This window comes from Xylocopa sonorina, chromosome 2 (genome assembly GCF_050948175.1).
Source record: "Xylocopa sonorina isolate GNS202 chromosome 2, iyXylSono1_principal, whole genome shotgun sequence".
Lineage (NCBI taxonomy): Eukaryota > Metazoa > Arthropoda > Insecta > Hymenoptera > Apidae > Xylocopa > Xylocopa sonorina.
Window position 1 is genome coordinate 14,549,152 of NC_135194.1, and position 15,861 is coordinate 14,565,012.

The following is a 15,861-nucleotide window of genomic DNA, read 5'->3' on the forward strand; positions in this document are numbered from 1 at the left end:
TTTGAAGCTGGAGGATTAATACATTACTCGACCAGCCGTTTATGGAGGACACAATGGTGCGCGTAAGAAAACATACCTGCCAAGATTGAATCGCGGATGTAAAAGGATTCGAGGCGATTCAAACGCTTTCACGAGAAAAATGCTCCTAGAGGGAAGCGAGGCAGCGAGTGCCAAATACGGCCGTCGCGTCCTAAAAGGAGCTTCTCGGAGGCTAGCCACGGAACGGTCCCTTTCCCTACCGCGGAGATCGCTCGAGATGATTAGAACGGCCTTATTTAGATAGCTCGAGCTGATTAGAGAAGGGTCCGCTTCGAAGGTACTAACGATTATTTTCACAGCTACTGGTGTTACGATTAAACCTCGCCTCGCTTTCTCAACCCCGCTGGTCGTCACCCCCGGCTCGACTGGTCCGCCATTGGCCGCGTGAAACCATCTAATTATTTTCGAACAGTGCGACACGTGTATCGAGCGTGTCCGTTCGCGCGAACCACGCGTTTCGATTGCTATTACCGAACGACGGTCGCGAGGCTACCACGTGTCAGCGTTCGATCCGTGATAACACGGCGAAAGACGCACGTGAAATTTGCGAGTCGAATCGACGCCATCGAGCAGACTTCGATAGCCGAGCGTGCTCGTATCGCTCGATTTTATCTACGCGCGGGGAATACGAATTTGGATAATTAGCGACAAAGTGGCTGGGCCGTTCAGTGAACTGGTTTCACCAGCTTTAAGGTAATTCGCGGTTCGAACGATTTCGAGTGCGAATACCTTCGCTTTAGGTAAACATCGATAAGACTCGATGACGACCACACTCGAACTGTTACTGGTGGGTTATTATTAAAAGCGACGAAATGCTGGTTAACGTGTAATTCAGAACGAAATTAACGTCGAATGTACACGGGTCGAGCGGCTTGAGAAAACAACGAGCTAACGAACGAACACGGTAGCCTCGTAGCTCGCGTGAAACAGGCGGAGAGGCGTCGTTTATTCAGGTATAACCGCGATAAGAAGGCTGCAGGGTGACGAAACATGACAATGAAATTGACGATATAAGAAACGGAAATTATTGCAGCTGACCTGTCGTCGTTTCAACGAACGTACCCCAACAGACACGCGAGACGGACAAATCGCGTCCATACATGGAGCACGACAGAAGTCGGTCTCGAGGCGCCTCAGAACTCGATCGATTTACGGATCGTCGAGGAGAAACGGAGGCTCGTTGAGGCACGTAAGAAGCGTAGATGTGACGCGAGATCGACAAAGAGGTTCGCAGCGGTAGGTTGGATCGATTTTACGTGAACGTTCGGGATGACGAAACGCGTGAATAAAATTGGCAAAGCGACACAGGGCCAGCGATCAGATTAAAGGAGGGATGGACGTCTGACGCAAGAATGGATAGAACTCACGCTAGACATCCCTGAAACCGAGCTTTTTATCAGCCGACTCCGAAACGAAGGAAATACGAAGGAATACGTGCCTGGTTGCTCGTATTATGAAATCGCGTCTCTGACGGATTGATTGAACCGTGCACGGAAATAGATCGAACGATTTGCCAAAGTTATTGTTGTACGCACGTGAGCAACCGTTGGATCGATCTCGCTCGAATTAAGAAATTTCGATATAGAGGCGACCGTGTGCTCCGACTCTCCTCGATTCTTTTCATTTACAGCCAATTCGAGACTGACACGCGACGATCTAACAGCGGATCGGTAGGCAAATTCTAATTAACCACGTCCGCGTGAAATTGAACAGATTCTCTTGCATTTCTGCTGACAATCCGGCAACGTAATCGAACATGACAGATCCCGTATCGAATGGCGGAAATTTAGCAGACACCGTGCAAAGTTTGCTAAACCAGGCTCGGCTGACTAGGCAAACGTAACAGACTCGCATGCAATTACGAACATCAGTGATACGGTGCGGCACAATTAGAAAAATTGTTCGATATTAATTCACGCTTCTCGCGAGCACGGGGATGTGTGTCAGACGCAACAGTCCGTCTGTCAGCCGTTGTTACTACCCCCATTTCCACCCCTTTCGCGCTTGGCGTATCGCGCTTGGTTCTGGAGCCGGGAAAAGTCGCAGGGACCCGGTGAATATCCGAACGCGCCGGTCGCATGCGAGACAGGAGGGACACGTAGACGACGACGTCGACGACGGCTGGTAATTACGAGAAACGCGGAGCGGAGGACGAAAACCCGGTCGATCCTCCCCCTCGCGCGCTGTTACCAAGCGAAAAAAAAAGAAAAACAGAGAGAGAGAGAGAGAAGTGAAATGGAAAAAACAACAAACGAAAAAGTGAAGAAAAAATAAAAGAAAACCAGCGAGCCGCGCCGACAGGCGCGTTCGTCTGCGAAAGCGACGTGTCGACCGTTTCGCCTGGGTTTCCAAAACGGATGGAAATAGCAAAAACTGTGTGTATATGGGCAGAGAAAAAAAAATAGTTTGCAAAAAAAACTCACGTCATTTCCAATCTGACCCATGCTGGCGGCACCACCACAATTCGCGATCGTATCCGCCTTCGGGCAAGACTCGGTCACGTTAGCCACAGGAATTTTGGACGATTTTTTTCAATAAATAACACTATGTATATATCTATCTATGTGTGTATATATATATATATTACGTATATAATATAGTAACGTTATGCGAAAGACTTCGGTAGATGCGTGGTAGCGTAATTGAAAAACGAAAGAAAATGTGCTCCGTTTCTTCGTCCCTTTAACGGTCCAAGCTCTCTTTCTCGGTAGAAAAGAAGACGCGTGGGATCAACAGTGGGATTTGTAATACGTGTTTCTCGCGAGGTTTGTGCATATATATAAAAAAAAAAAAGAAAGAAACAGAAACCGTTTCACCGACAAGTCTTAACGGTGGGTCTTCCTTTGGGATAGAACGTCCGCGAGTTGTCGCACACGAGGAACACCGGCGTGAAATTACCAGTCATAATAAATATCACAGAAATATTGCTCGTTGCCCGGCCGCGTTTTGCTGATGCGACAGACAGGCCTCGACGTGCAAATCTATTGGTAACCGGCTCGTAATCAATCTTTCTTTTCGTCTCTCGCCTTTTTTTTTTGTTCGGAGTACGGTACGAGATATAGTACGATACGGAGAGAAAAAAAATAAGAACGAAGGCTGAGAAAGAACTACGATCGTTCACAACACCGACACACAATTAATAATTAGGCAGAGCACAAGAATCAGGTTACACTGGACATTACGTGCTGGGGGGATTGCTACGGAGAACGATGTATACGAAAAGAGAGCCGGTTGCTAACTGACGATAACTGATGCCTCGATAGCTAAGCCGAGCCGCGATCATCTGGTCGGATACCGTTGGTGGGGGCTACGAACAGCTGGTGGGGGTTATTTGCCGGTTCTACGGGGTTGCGATTGGTCGAGCAGTGCCGTAGCAACAGCGCCCGCCGCCCCGTTCCCGTTCGAACGAAATTCTGATAAAGACCGGCGGAGGAGCGGAAAAAAGTGGAAAAAGTAGCCGGAGGGTCTCGGTTTCAGATAATTCGTGATTCATTGCTACGTTTCATGAATATGTAAGCTGGGCTACGTGCCCGTTTAAGAGACGACAAATAAAGCGGCGAACGAGGAGGACGGGTGGGGTGGCAGCCGGTGTAGGTAGGTATAGATACGAGGCTGAGTGCACGCAGGCGGCCGGCTTGATCAGCTGATGCCTTAGCAACAGGAGTACGAACTGTGCTAAAAATATCGATCCCATCTGATTATCGGCACACGATGCAGCCTGTAACGTGTTACGCGGCACGTTCGGGTAAAAGTAAATTGACGAGCACCGGCTTTTTCGCGCATACGTACGCGTTATAGATCCGTTGGCAGCGATCGCGGTTCGAAAGAGTTGGGAGAAAGTCAAAATCGCGGGCACGGAACCGTCGCGCCGCGTTTGCCGCGCACGGGCTCCCTCGATAGGTGTCGTTCGATTTAAATCGCCGCGATTTAAAACTCCAATCGACGTGCCCCCGCCTACCGCTATTCGTCACCGTTTCCATTGATCGACAAAAGTGAGACCAGCCACGGTCTTCGCTTTGTTAACGGGCGTTAACGAAGAGACTCCCTCTTAGCGAAAGGGGAGCGTGCATTATCGCGATGGGTGTATATGCACGCACGAGGAAACGGTGCGATTCGCGAATATTCATCGCGGAACGAGCCCCGTTCGTCGTGACTGTTCGGATCAATGAAAAACTCCCCGGGTCCACCCTTTTGCAACCGGCGGAGGAAAGATGAAGAGGCATTCACGGACCTTTAAGGTCCCTTTGTCTTCCAAGGACAACGCGGAATAAAGACTGTGGAAGGAAACGATGAAGGGCTCTCTATCCCTCCGTCCCCTCTTTCATTTCCGCAAAACACCGACGACCCTTTGTAGCGAGCCATCGAAATTGTTCGCGCGAGCGAAAACTGAAAATCCATGAAAACCCACGCTGCCTCCGCGTCAGGCGTGCTGCTCTCTTTCCTTATCGTCGTCGTCGTCGTCTTCGTCTATTTCTCTCTCCCTCTCTCTCTCTATCTGGCTCTATTTTCCTCATCGTCGGATGATTGCGAGCACAATGACGCTAATTGCGTCCAGTCACGCCACGCTTATTCGATGACGATCGATGACGGCCGGGTTGTCATTGATCGAAGGCCATTCGAAGCCGCCACGACTAGCCAGCGACGAGCAGTATCGATCGTACACCACTGGGATTCGTGCGAAACGGGATTTTCCGCACAGAATCCATAACCAGGTTAACGGGAACCATTAAAGGGAAATTCACAGGGGGAAACTGGCTACAATACTTTCATTGTACCATTGCCGATCGCGTCGATTCCACGTTACGATTTCCCGGTAAAACGACCGGAGGAGAGAGAGCAGCCTGCTGAAAGGAGTTCCCAGAAGAAGGCCACTCGAAGGGAACTTCTGACAATAAACGAAGCCTGTTCGTATTTTTCTAATAACGTTCGATCGAACGAGAACTTTGTCCGATGCGAACGGTTATCGAACCTCGAAATTCGAAGCTTCGATTTCGGGAGACCGTCCCCCGATCGATCGACTTCCGCGAAGGCGGACGATCTCTCGACCGGGGCTGCGAGCTACCGTTTGCGACGAGAGGCCACCCGAGTTTCTATTATTTCGTATTCCCGGGAGCAGTGATTTGGGCGAGGTTAGTATTGGAAGCGCGCGAAGGGGTCAACGCTCGGGAAAGCGCCTCTCGTTACGGCACTGCCATACGATATTATAGGCCCCGTCGCTCGGAAATCCCCCTGCCTCCAACCACCGCCGCCACACTCTCTCTCTCTCGCTCTCTGCTCCTCTCTCACCCTCAAACTCTCCCTCTCCCGCCTACACGACCGTTTTCCTCTCCTTTTCCTTCTCTTCCGCGGTCTCGCCATCTTCGTTCGTCGCGTATCGCCCCACCTTTGGTGCACTCTTTCGCGTCCTCTCGGTCCCTCGACTTTCTCCCGCTCGCCTCTCTCTCTCTCTCTCTCCTCGTTCCACGGTACACGCGTGTACACGCGATGCATGTATCCATACCAGCCACGTATTCCTCTGCACCCTTTCCTCCGTTTCCACCTCGTCCTTCTCGTCGACACCCGTTCGTCTCTCTTCCTCCTGTTCAACCCTTTGTCCAGGCCTCTCCGTCCGTTCTCCGCGCCGCTACCACTTCAGCTCGCGCGATCGCGCAACACTCTCCGCCGCTCCGTTTTGCTCTCTTCCTTTCCCCGGTTTTCCGCCCGTTTCCCCGGTCCTCCTCACCTCGCGTCGCCCGTTACCAGCCTATCTCACAGCGCCGTTTCGCTCCGTCGTCCCTCGATCGCTCCCGTCCGATGCGTTCTGTGCATGTACCTTTCAGCTGATCGCACGCATTCTGCCGTTAGAGCGGGTCGAGGTGGGGGGATCGCTCTCATATGCGCCGCGACCGGTCAGCTGCTGACAGCGAAATCATTGAGACGATCTCGTCTCTCGTTGTTACGTAGATCGCCGAGCAATTCGCGGTCGAGGATGGAACCCCGCGCTTCCCTTCGCGCCACGCGAACGAGCTCCGCTAATGGAACGCGACGGATGGACGATCGTTCACGATCGCGGTTGGCCAGTGTTTCGATCGTGCGGATCGCGAGCTGCGAAGACAGCAACGAAAAGAATTCGATACCCGGCTGCGAAGAAAAGGGGCGACGGATGAGAGACGGGTGATGGTGGTGGCTGGCATGGACGGTCTGAAAAACAGCGGGATGATTGATCGACGCGCCTAATCGACCAACGCGATTTAGCCGCGAACGAACGCCCTCCATCCCGTGCTGATCCGCGGGAGTGCGAGCGTGGAAACCGCGAATCAAGGCCGCAGATGCGAAAACACTTTAGAATCCTTTCGCGGCGATGAGTCAGACCGGCGGTGCCCGGCAAGGTATTACGTGGCAATGAAACGTTCCAGCTGTAACGTTACCAGCTATCGTCCCATTGTAACGAGCTACAAATTGCCGGTGCAGATTGTAACGGGTCGACGTTCATCTCCGGTTGCAAAACATTCTACAACGCGACTGGTTATCCATGCGCGAGGGTAACCCCTTTCTCGTAACGACACCCTGTCGCGTGTCCAGCTTGCTCGAGTTGTCGCCACCACCACGAGGCGAGGGAAATTTCGCTACCACCCGTGTACGCGAACGAGTCACTCAATTGCAATCGACGTGGAATGCGTGTGGTTCAATTTAAAATCGATAAGGTTAGTAGAAAATCACGACGTCGGAAACGAAGGACAACGATGCACCCGGCAGTCACGAGGGAATGAGTCATTGCGCCTGATAAGAGTCGTGACGGTGGCTCTTGCTAGATAAGAAATGGGTCAGGAATTGGCTCGCGAAGGAAGCGCGGCGAACGGGCATCGCGTTCGAGGGCTGTCGGGGTGGATGATGGACGCGCGCGTGTCGAAGACACGCGATCCACCGCGAAGGGGTGAGAACGCGGCGGAAAAGTAATATCGCGGAAGCCAACAGGCGTTCGAGCTGTTTCCGGAACGGCGGCTGAATCGAAAGGGATGAGAGCTCCGTCGCTGGACTCCCTTGGCTCTTCCTGTTCGCTGGCGTGATTCGCGAGCTGGGTTACTCGCCCAGGCTGTTCACGAGGATCGTAAAACCACCGACACGCACAGCCTGACGCTTTCTCCTTTTCATGCAGCGCACCACCGCGGTCTCGAGCCGCGGAATCGGGAGAATTAATGTCCCTTTCTTGTACGAGTTACTGCGATCGTACGTTTTTTCTGTTCTTTTCTTTTTTCGTCGTCGCGATCGCCACCCGCCCAGTAAATTCTCCATTCAAACGTTCGCGACGGCCGGTACGGCTAGTCTTAATATTTCAGTCGGATTTCACCGAACTCCTTCGCGCCTCGAATAACACGCGGGCACGGTGTACACTCGGAGGCAACGTGCGATGCAATTTTCCTAGCCTCGAGCCAATACGCGATGTAATTGTTAAAATGTGCTTTTCAGCTATCGATATCTCTCGCGTATTTATTTCTTTTTGACAAACTAGTTCTAAATTTAGTTGCGTTATCGTGGTGTGCCGAGCCGAGTGACTTGTACGTACGATGTTTAAGCTGTTTTGTAATGAGTTCAAAGGTGTACACGTACACCATTCGACGCGTGCACAGGCCATTTCGAGCGATTAAAGATACCTTTGTTCCGGCTATGACTCAGATCGGCCGATTTTCCGACCTTTTCCCCCCTCGTACCACCAGGCTATCCACTCGAATACACACGTCGAACGTTTAAACGGCACGAGCCCGCGGTTTTCAACACGTGCCACCACGCTGGATCGTCTTTATTCCCTCGCTAATGACGCATCTTTGTATACGCGCTCGAGACAATGGATTCGTTATTATCCGTCGAAACGGCGCGAGAAACCGCAAATAAACGGTACATCGACAGAGAGGACCTCTGTTGTCTCGAAAGAGCTGCTATTACCAACTCATTACTAAATTTACACGTAACTGCGGAACACGGAGGAAGTTCTGGAAGCGGACTCGTTTCGTTCCAACCGTTTGTTAATTTAACTGCGCGAACAGAGTCGTATCGTTCGCGGTTTGGCAAGCGGTTAAGTGCAACGATCTGACACACATAGCTGATGACACTACGATGACTAATGACTGACTAATGAAAGGGGTGATGCGCGACAAACGAATTTCACGAACGACAATAACTCGATTCTTTAGGCTAGTCGGTCGTTCTCGATTAATTGGCTACAGATTAACGTTCGAAGAGTCCACCAAAAGTTAATCAAAGGAAATTATTGAGGGATGTGTTATCAGGGGTGGTCTGCTTTGGATCTTTCAGGGGATTTAACGAGTGTTTACATCGGGGGCGTAGCTCAGATGGTAGAGCGCTCGCTTAGCATGCGAGAGGTACCGGGATCGATGCCCGGCGCCTCCAAGTGATGTTTTTTTCTCCCAATTCTCGATAAACCAAACATCAACATCCATTCATCGTTTTGTTTCTTTTCTTTTCTCTGCATTTTTTTCTGAATAAAAGATCCACGCTTCTGCAAACTCTCTTGCATCTCCGTCTGCGTCAAAGGTACGAGTTCACTCTATGCTGCGAAGAATCAACCGTACCAACCCATCTATCACAGCGTAATGTCGCAAAAAGCCAAATTACAAATTTATCCCCGTCGTCGTGGAACAAGAGAAAGGCGTGGAAGCGCTCGAACGCGAGTGCTGCTCGAGACGAGTGTGTGTCCAAATGAACGGAAGACGTATCGATCATTTGTCGTAGACGAAGGTCGCGTTTCGCTATCGACAAACGTTCCCCCAGGGGTGGGTCCCATGTCCATCACGAGCTGGTAAGTCTCGCACAGCCAGACTACCCGTCACGCTACTGTCAATAGCCCCTTTTCTACTTCTCGCTTCGATCCAGCAACGAAATCGAGCCCAGCTCCAAAACGCGTTCGCGGTACCGATATATTTACCCAGCACGGTAGAAAGTTAAACGCAGGCTATCATCGACACCAATTACATCATCAGTGCACACAAGAGCAGCGGTCGCATCTGTGTTTGCGCAGAGCGCAGGAGGGCCGATTAGATCGTCGGCTAAATTTCGTGTCACGACAATAAGGACGATAACCGTTCGACTATCAACGGGTGTCCATCGCGCGCGCAGACGATGTTGAAACAAAATCGAGGAACGGCGATACGCGTGCCGTTCGCCCCTCGAATCGATCCGGTTTCAACGGTGCGACAAGTAGCCGGTCGCTGCAGCAGCCCTGGCAACATTATCGTGGCACACAGCTGCAAGATTGTCTCTCTTACGACACGCACGCTGCGCCGTTTCGAACGCGTAAAACGCACACGACCGATCTACGATCGCTGCAGGGTACGCGGAGGAGAGTTTCGTTCCTCGTCGCCTCGGTTCGGTGCGCGCGTGGGGTGAAACACGATGACGCGTTGCTCCATATTCGGGGTTGCTGGTGAACGCAGTCGCCACCAGCTGTTGCCATCGACTTTTCCTACGAGCGACGTGATTCAAATGAGAAGGTTGCAACTGGGAGTACAATATCCAGAGAGACCTTCCAGCCACTTTGCTCCAAACAGACACCGTTGTCTGTCTCCGTTTAGCTATCAAGAGTAACGCGTAACTTCGAATAGAACGCGAGCAGGAAAAAATTCGAAACGGATCTGCGAGACATGAGATATCGTTGGTAAAAATGACTAAGCGAAATAGGTGTACGAGTGTTTACAAGAACCACTGTGGGGAGCGATACGGGACGCGTCAGATAGCCAGATTAGATCGCGTTCCCCTTTCCACCGATCGATCAAGCAGCCCTAATATCGTGGCTCGATAAATAATTCCGGCTGGCAACGCGAGAATGTCATCCGGCTAATGGAAAAGGGAATTTAATAAAAGGAAATTGTCCCGAGGCCGGTTGATTGGCCGTGGCGGGCGTAGCTGGAAGCGGACAATGGCCAGATCGCGCGAGCCACACGATTCATCGTGATTCCACGTGGCGGAGCTTAGGAATAACAATACGCTCGGCTGATAAAGCGCAGATATCCGTGTCATCCGAAGGCGGGTCGTACGTTTCGCCTCGCGAAAACATCGAGCTGCGGGCATTATCGGGTGGCTGGCGGACGCGCGACCGCGGTATCTGCCGCTCTATTGACAACGGGCTATCAATAATAGAAGACGAAAATGCGAGGTGCCGTTTTATTGGTCGAGGGACAATAAACCGGTATCGAGCGGGCGAGCAGTGTCAAGAGTGATCGGTCGTTGCCGATCGTCGCTCGAATCTCTGCCATGTTGCGACAGCACGCGAAACTGCTTCCACAGCGACGAACGAGACGCGTCTGCACGGCGGTTTCTTCGCGTCTATTTATTTTACCAGCTACCATCGTATCAAACATTTTACATTATTTAGGATCGAAGAGAATCGCTATCGACTCGAACGAACGGTTTTTCTATAAAGAATGCGACGCTTATCGCGGTTTTTGTAGCGATAAAAGTCGAGAAAAATTGATACACGTCCGATTTGATAAACGATCGAGGAGGATCTGGCATTTCGAATGGAAAGATCAGAGGAAACGAATACTCGGGACAGATGGATCATAGAAAATGGCCGCGGAAAAACAACACCTGGATCGTATCCCGCGGACTTTGAGAATCGTTCGATCGCTCGACTACGTGCCTCTCGGTAAACATGATCGACACAACTCGCGAGCAACTTTCCGCCTCGGTCTAAGGCCAGCCTGAAAATAGCAGCGTTGCATAATTTCCGCGACAAACCAGCCGGCGAGCAAAAGACCGCCACGACGTCTTCGCAATCTGTTTATTGAATATTGGACGAACCGTTTAATTGCTACCAGTTTCGCGCGATAACGACCACTCTAACACCTGATAACAGCGAACATCCAGAAGAAGCGTAGCCGTGAACCCTGAACTATCGCGCTGCCTGGCCTCTACTCCGTCAGCTCGAGCCGTTCCACGTGCATCTGCATACCATCTGCTTTTCCACCGCGATTCCGCGTCCCTTTCTTCGCGACACAATGCCACGCGCGCATCTTGAAGCAATTTCGGGGAAAGAGAAAAAAAAAACTGAAGAAAGGATGTACATCTCGCGTATCCCGGGCATCTCGAAGCTACTTGAAAGAACGCAGAGCAGTTGGGAGAAAGTTTTATCACGTCCCACCCTAAATCTCCCAGGACAATGCAATCTTCTACCCGCATCGCTGTAACTCTAATTTTCGTCCCCCTCGCTCTGCGACTCGTCTGTGCGACATTCGCAACTCGTCATCGTGCTTCTTGTATCTTTTCTCGTTCTCACTCGAATCTAGATTAAAACTACCCCTTCAACAAGGTGTTACGACGGTAATCTTGTCGATTATCCAGCTTGCAGTTTTGTAATTAGTTAATTCACAGATTGGATCGCTCGAAGGTCCATCGAGTGCACTCGAAGGCTTCTACCAAAACGAATCGTCGGTTTTTCCGTATTTGCGGGTGTCCATCGATGCGTAATCTGTCGTACGATGCTTTAAGCCGCGTCTCAAGTGTGCATCAACGAGATTTCGTGGCCTATTGTATTAACGTCGACTCACGTATCAGGACGGTGATTAAGAAGTTGTTTTCATTTTCACACCGTCGTCTCACTCGAAAGACAGACATTATTTGTCGGACGATAATCGAGAATCGATTAAGCCTGTCGAAGGAGGGGGAGGAGAACGATGGAGACGGCACATTTGGTAGCCAGCCAGGCATCGATGACGTAAAATACCAGACGAATTCGAGGCTCGAAATATCGGGCAAAAAAATAACCAGACGCGACGCGAGGGGAGGCGTAGACAAAAATGTATCTCGGACGTTTTCCAGGTCCTCCATCCATCGATAGAGGTTCGATCGCGAGCGAAAATTTGGTAAACAGCGATATCGAGGCAGACGGAATCGTATCGTCGCGATACTTTCTTGGTCGTTCGAAAAAATTCCTGCCAAGATATCGCCTCGCGATAATCGCGATTCGATTTGACATTGATTCTCTGTTTCCTGGTTCTGTTTTTCATTCCCGTCCTTGCGATCGCGTCGCGCCTCGGAACCGACTCCTGGTTTCTCGCGTCGACGCGACTTTCCTGCCCAGAAGTTCGCCCCTTTACCCTGATCGATAATTTTCCCAAAGACGGATGCGCTCACCATTCGAAAATTATATTTAGCATATTTTATCTATCTACCGCAGTTTTTATGTATCGCGTAAACACGGTACTATCGCGAATTTATCGGTGACTCCCGAAAGAAAGTTAATAAAACAACAAGTTATTTGTATATTGGCAATCACGTTCCGCTGGAAAGGAAGTGCGATTGCGGTGGATTGCGACGGTAAGGTCAAACGAAAAAATCGATCTTTCGCAAAGAAAGGAACCGCGCGTATTAAAAGTCCCACCTCGTCTCGTTACGATCGCAACGATAAACTCACCCCCTATGTACGACTCTTACCATCATTGTCAAGCTCCTCTCCGATCGAAAGATCCCACGAGCGTCGCAAGGGTGAACCTCGACTCGAAATAAACATATTATTAAGGGCGACTGAATCGATGGCCGCCAGTAACTTTTATGCGGCAGTAAATTAACCGAGACTCGCGCAGGAAATCCGGGAAAACGTGTGCCACGACGGCGACGAGTCTTCCCGTTTCTGCCATAAACAGCCAGACTCCGATCGAGGGACAGATGCGTGACGCGTTTTACGATCGAGATATAAAACTGTGTCAAACGATGTATCGCGTCCCTACTGATTTCCTTACGATCGTAACGTCTACCAGGGTGGAATCGAACGCTTCGCAAGGGAGCATCCCTCCGTGGAACCGTCATTAGCGAATGGATACGATCCAGAGGTAGCACGGTTGATGGTGGTCGTAAATAAGAGACGAGGACGGAACAGGAGAGATAATAAAACTACGATATAAAACAAATTTCTGTCCGGATGAATCGATAGAGAATGATAATCGACGAGAGCGAGGAGGTTCGGTTAGCGCGATTCGTGGATCCCTTCGCTGGTCCCCTGGGGCGAAGTCAGCCGTGACTCGTGGAAGGGTGCAGCCACGATTGCGGGCCATGTGTCAACGGAATAATGAAAGGTCCTCGTCGAAGGACGCGGCTCCTGACAAACCTCTGCGAGCGTCCAGAAGAGAAAGCGACCGATTTCGTACCTCGTACAAACGTTCTACTCTTCTACGATCGATCGTACAGCGAATTATTCTATTTTACGTACTGTTTCACGCCTCGAGAGCGTCGCCCACCCTCCTCTCTATTCTTCCGTGACAACAATCGCTACGAGCACCGTGGAAATCGAATTTTTACCGGTAACCTACGACTCGTGGCGCGCGCCTCGCATGGGGAGAGTGAATCGATGCGAATAAGCGAGTGCACCCCCCGTTTTCCGTCGGTCTCCACAGTCTAGGGTGGTCGAGATTGTATTAGACGCCGTTACGGTGATGCTCGTGCAACGGATGAAGGGCTGGTCGCAACCCCTCCGTGCTCAGCTGGAGCCAGCGACTGGTACCGGCCTATTATGCTGGGAGGTTGCACGGAAAATTAAAGACAGGGCCAAATTATTTACAAACAGGAAGCCTGGCCGTCGCACGGTGAGAGAGATCAGCTGTTCTCGACGCGGAGGGCCTGTCTCGTGTTACGGTTGCAGGGGTGGCTTTCTGGTACACTGGGAACGCATTAGGGCGCTCGAAGGTGGTGGTTCTAATATTTATGGGAGACCGTTACGATCGATCGCCCTGGAGCGTGCACGCGAATTTCTCGCGGACGAGCGAACGGGATACGAGAACGAGAGGGATCTCTCTCTCTCTCTCTCTCTCTCTCTCTCTCTCTCTGTTCTCGGTTCGTAATCGAGGGTATCGGTGTTTTGACAAGAGAGATTCGACTCCGTGGAACGGAGCAAGGGAGAGGAAGGGGCGAAGATCGATGGAACGAAAGAAACGCGGCATGATTATCAACGATCGGTAAACAACGAAGTCGGTTATCGTACGACTGATGCAACACGGAAGCGGGTTTCGTCAGCTGCTGCAAATAGACGACTCGGTACTATAGATAGACTTAATCAGCCGCAATTGTACGTTTTCTCCTGACGATGCGCGCGGATAACGATCGTAAAGTCTGCCGGCAATCGGATCGGGACACCCTTCGTGCGTCCTTTGTTCCTCCGCCGTCAACTGGAGATGACTCACGCGAGCGTCTAAAAGAAGAGTGTATCCAGAGACGCCTCGCTGCCTCCTCGCCGCTATTATGCCAGAACATTCTCCTCTTATGCCTCTTATGATGCGGACTGAATAAATCAACAATGAATCAGGAGCAACTGTTCTCCAATTTTAAACGACCTCCGTTTCTTTTCTCCCCCCCTCTCTCTCTCTCTTTCTCACTCTAGTTTTTTCTATGAACATTCTCCGTACGAAGTGTTCTTAACCTCGACGAGTTATTGTTGGCCGCGACTTTTACCGTCGTGCCACGGCCGAATTAATTTTAGCAACTTTCACCGGAACGGGAAAAGAACGACGGGGATGAAAGGAATTAGAATTGGAAAGTTCGCGGGACCGCGAGCTTTATTTCCAAGAAAGAGGACTCGCTCCGCACAGTTTCCAGATAAATCTTGCACGAGCGATTCTATTCAGTGTTCACGTCGTGGGTCAACACGCGGGCATATCCACCGCTTCTATCGTGACCCATATTTACACGAGGGGTGATTATTCTCCCTTGATTCCCTTCCCCTCCTCGTGGACACGCTCGAGGAGCGGACCATTGTCGCGTTCGAATCGAAAATTGTTCCTTCTCTTCAGCACGGCAGAGAGACGTTACCCTTTCACTCGACACTCGGTTGGGTCGCGGGAAAAATTGATCGATCGACGTTTCGTCGCCCGCTGCGTGCGTCTCCCGCTGGGCAGGGAACTTTCACGGTTCGCTACGCGATCTTTCGATTATAAAATCGTGGACGCGTCGACGGGCGCCGTTTCGAGACGGGGCTCGCGTCGTCTCGCTGCAACGACACGCAGCGACCAAGCAAATAATTGAACAACGGGTGTATACACCTCCCGTCCTGCGCGTTATCGTCTTCCTCGCGTAGCAGAGAGCAAACACTCGGCAAGACAGAGTCGTTCTCACGTTTCGAGTGCAATTTGCAAGTGTAATCGCAATAAGCGCCGCGAAAAATGCGCGCTCCCATCGAGGGAGGCTCGCGACCGCGGCGCGTTCGATCCCCCGCGTTGAAATCACCATAACCGCCACCGCTCCGCCCCGGCCTCGCGAGCGACACGACTAATCGCATCGTCTCAAAACGGCGTTTATCACCGTATCAGAGAGCGGCGCGGCGTTATTGAAACGCATGTATGTACATACATTAAAATACATGCACGCGTAATTGCGACGAGAATAGCAGCCGTTATCTGCTGAACGTAATGCCACGATAAACCGTGAAAAGAGCCGACGCTGGCATCGTCGAGGATCGTTTCCTCGAACTTGCAGAGATCGCCTCTAAAATTCCCACCTCGCATCTGTTCCTTTAAAATCTATTCGAACGTTCGCGTGCAGGTTTCCATTTTTCCTCGCGTAGCCACTCGAGGATCTGAAATCCCTTTCGTTTCAGGGGCTGATCGTCCTTGCCCAGCGGGGGACTCTCTCGCGAGGCGTTTCCTTTTCCTAGCCTCGTAACCCAACTCGCAGGAACAAAGCCTGGTGGTAACGGTCGAACCGAGGAAATTAGTGGCCCGTGTATAACGGAGGTGAGCCTGGTCCCGGTGGGCAGCGTGAAAAATTCATTTGCCGGACGATCGCTGGTGAATCCACCGTGACTGATCGACGCTGGCCACGTGAGTCATCGCGCGAGTGAAAATG

The 15,861-nt window shown here is 51.2% G+C and overlaps 1 protein-coding gene and 1 non-coding gene across 2 annotated transcripts in view; one reads left to right on the forward strand and one right to left on the reverse strand.

Annotated features, from left to right (window-relative positions):
- Sesn (Sestrin) overlaps positions 1-15,861 on the reverse strand; it is a 91,981-nt gene that overhangs the window by 19,400 nt on the left and 56,720 nt on the right. The gene's annotated exons all lie outside the window — the stretch shown is intronic.
- Positions 8,352-8,424, forward strand: Trnaa-agc (transfer RNA alanine (anticodon AGC)). The gene has a single exon. It is a non-coding gene; the product is annotated as a tRNA-Ala (tRNA).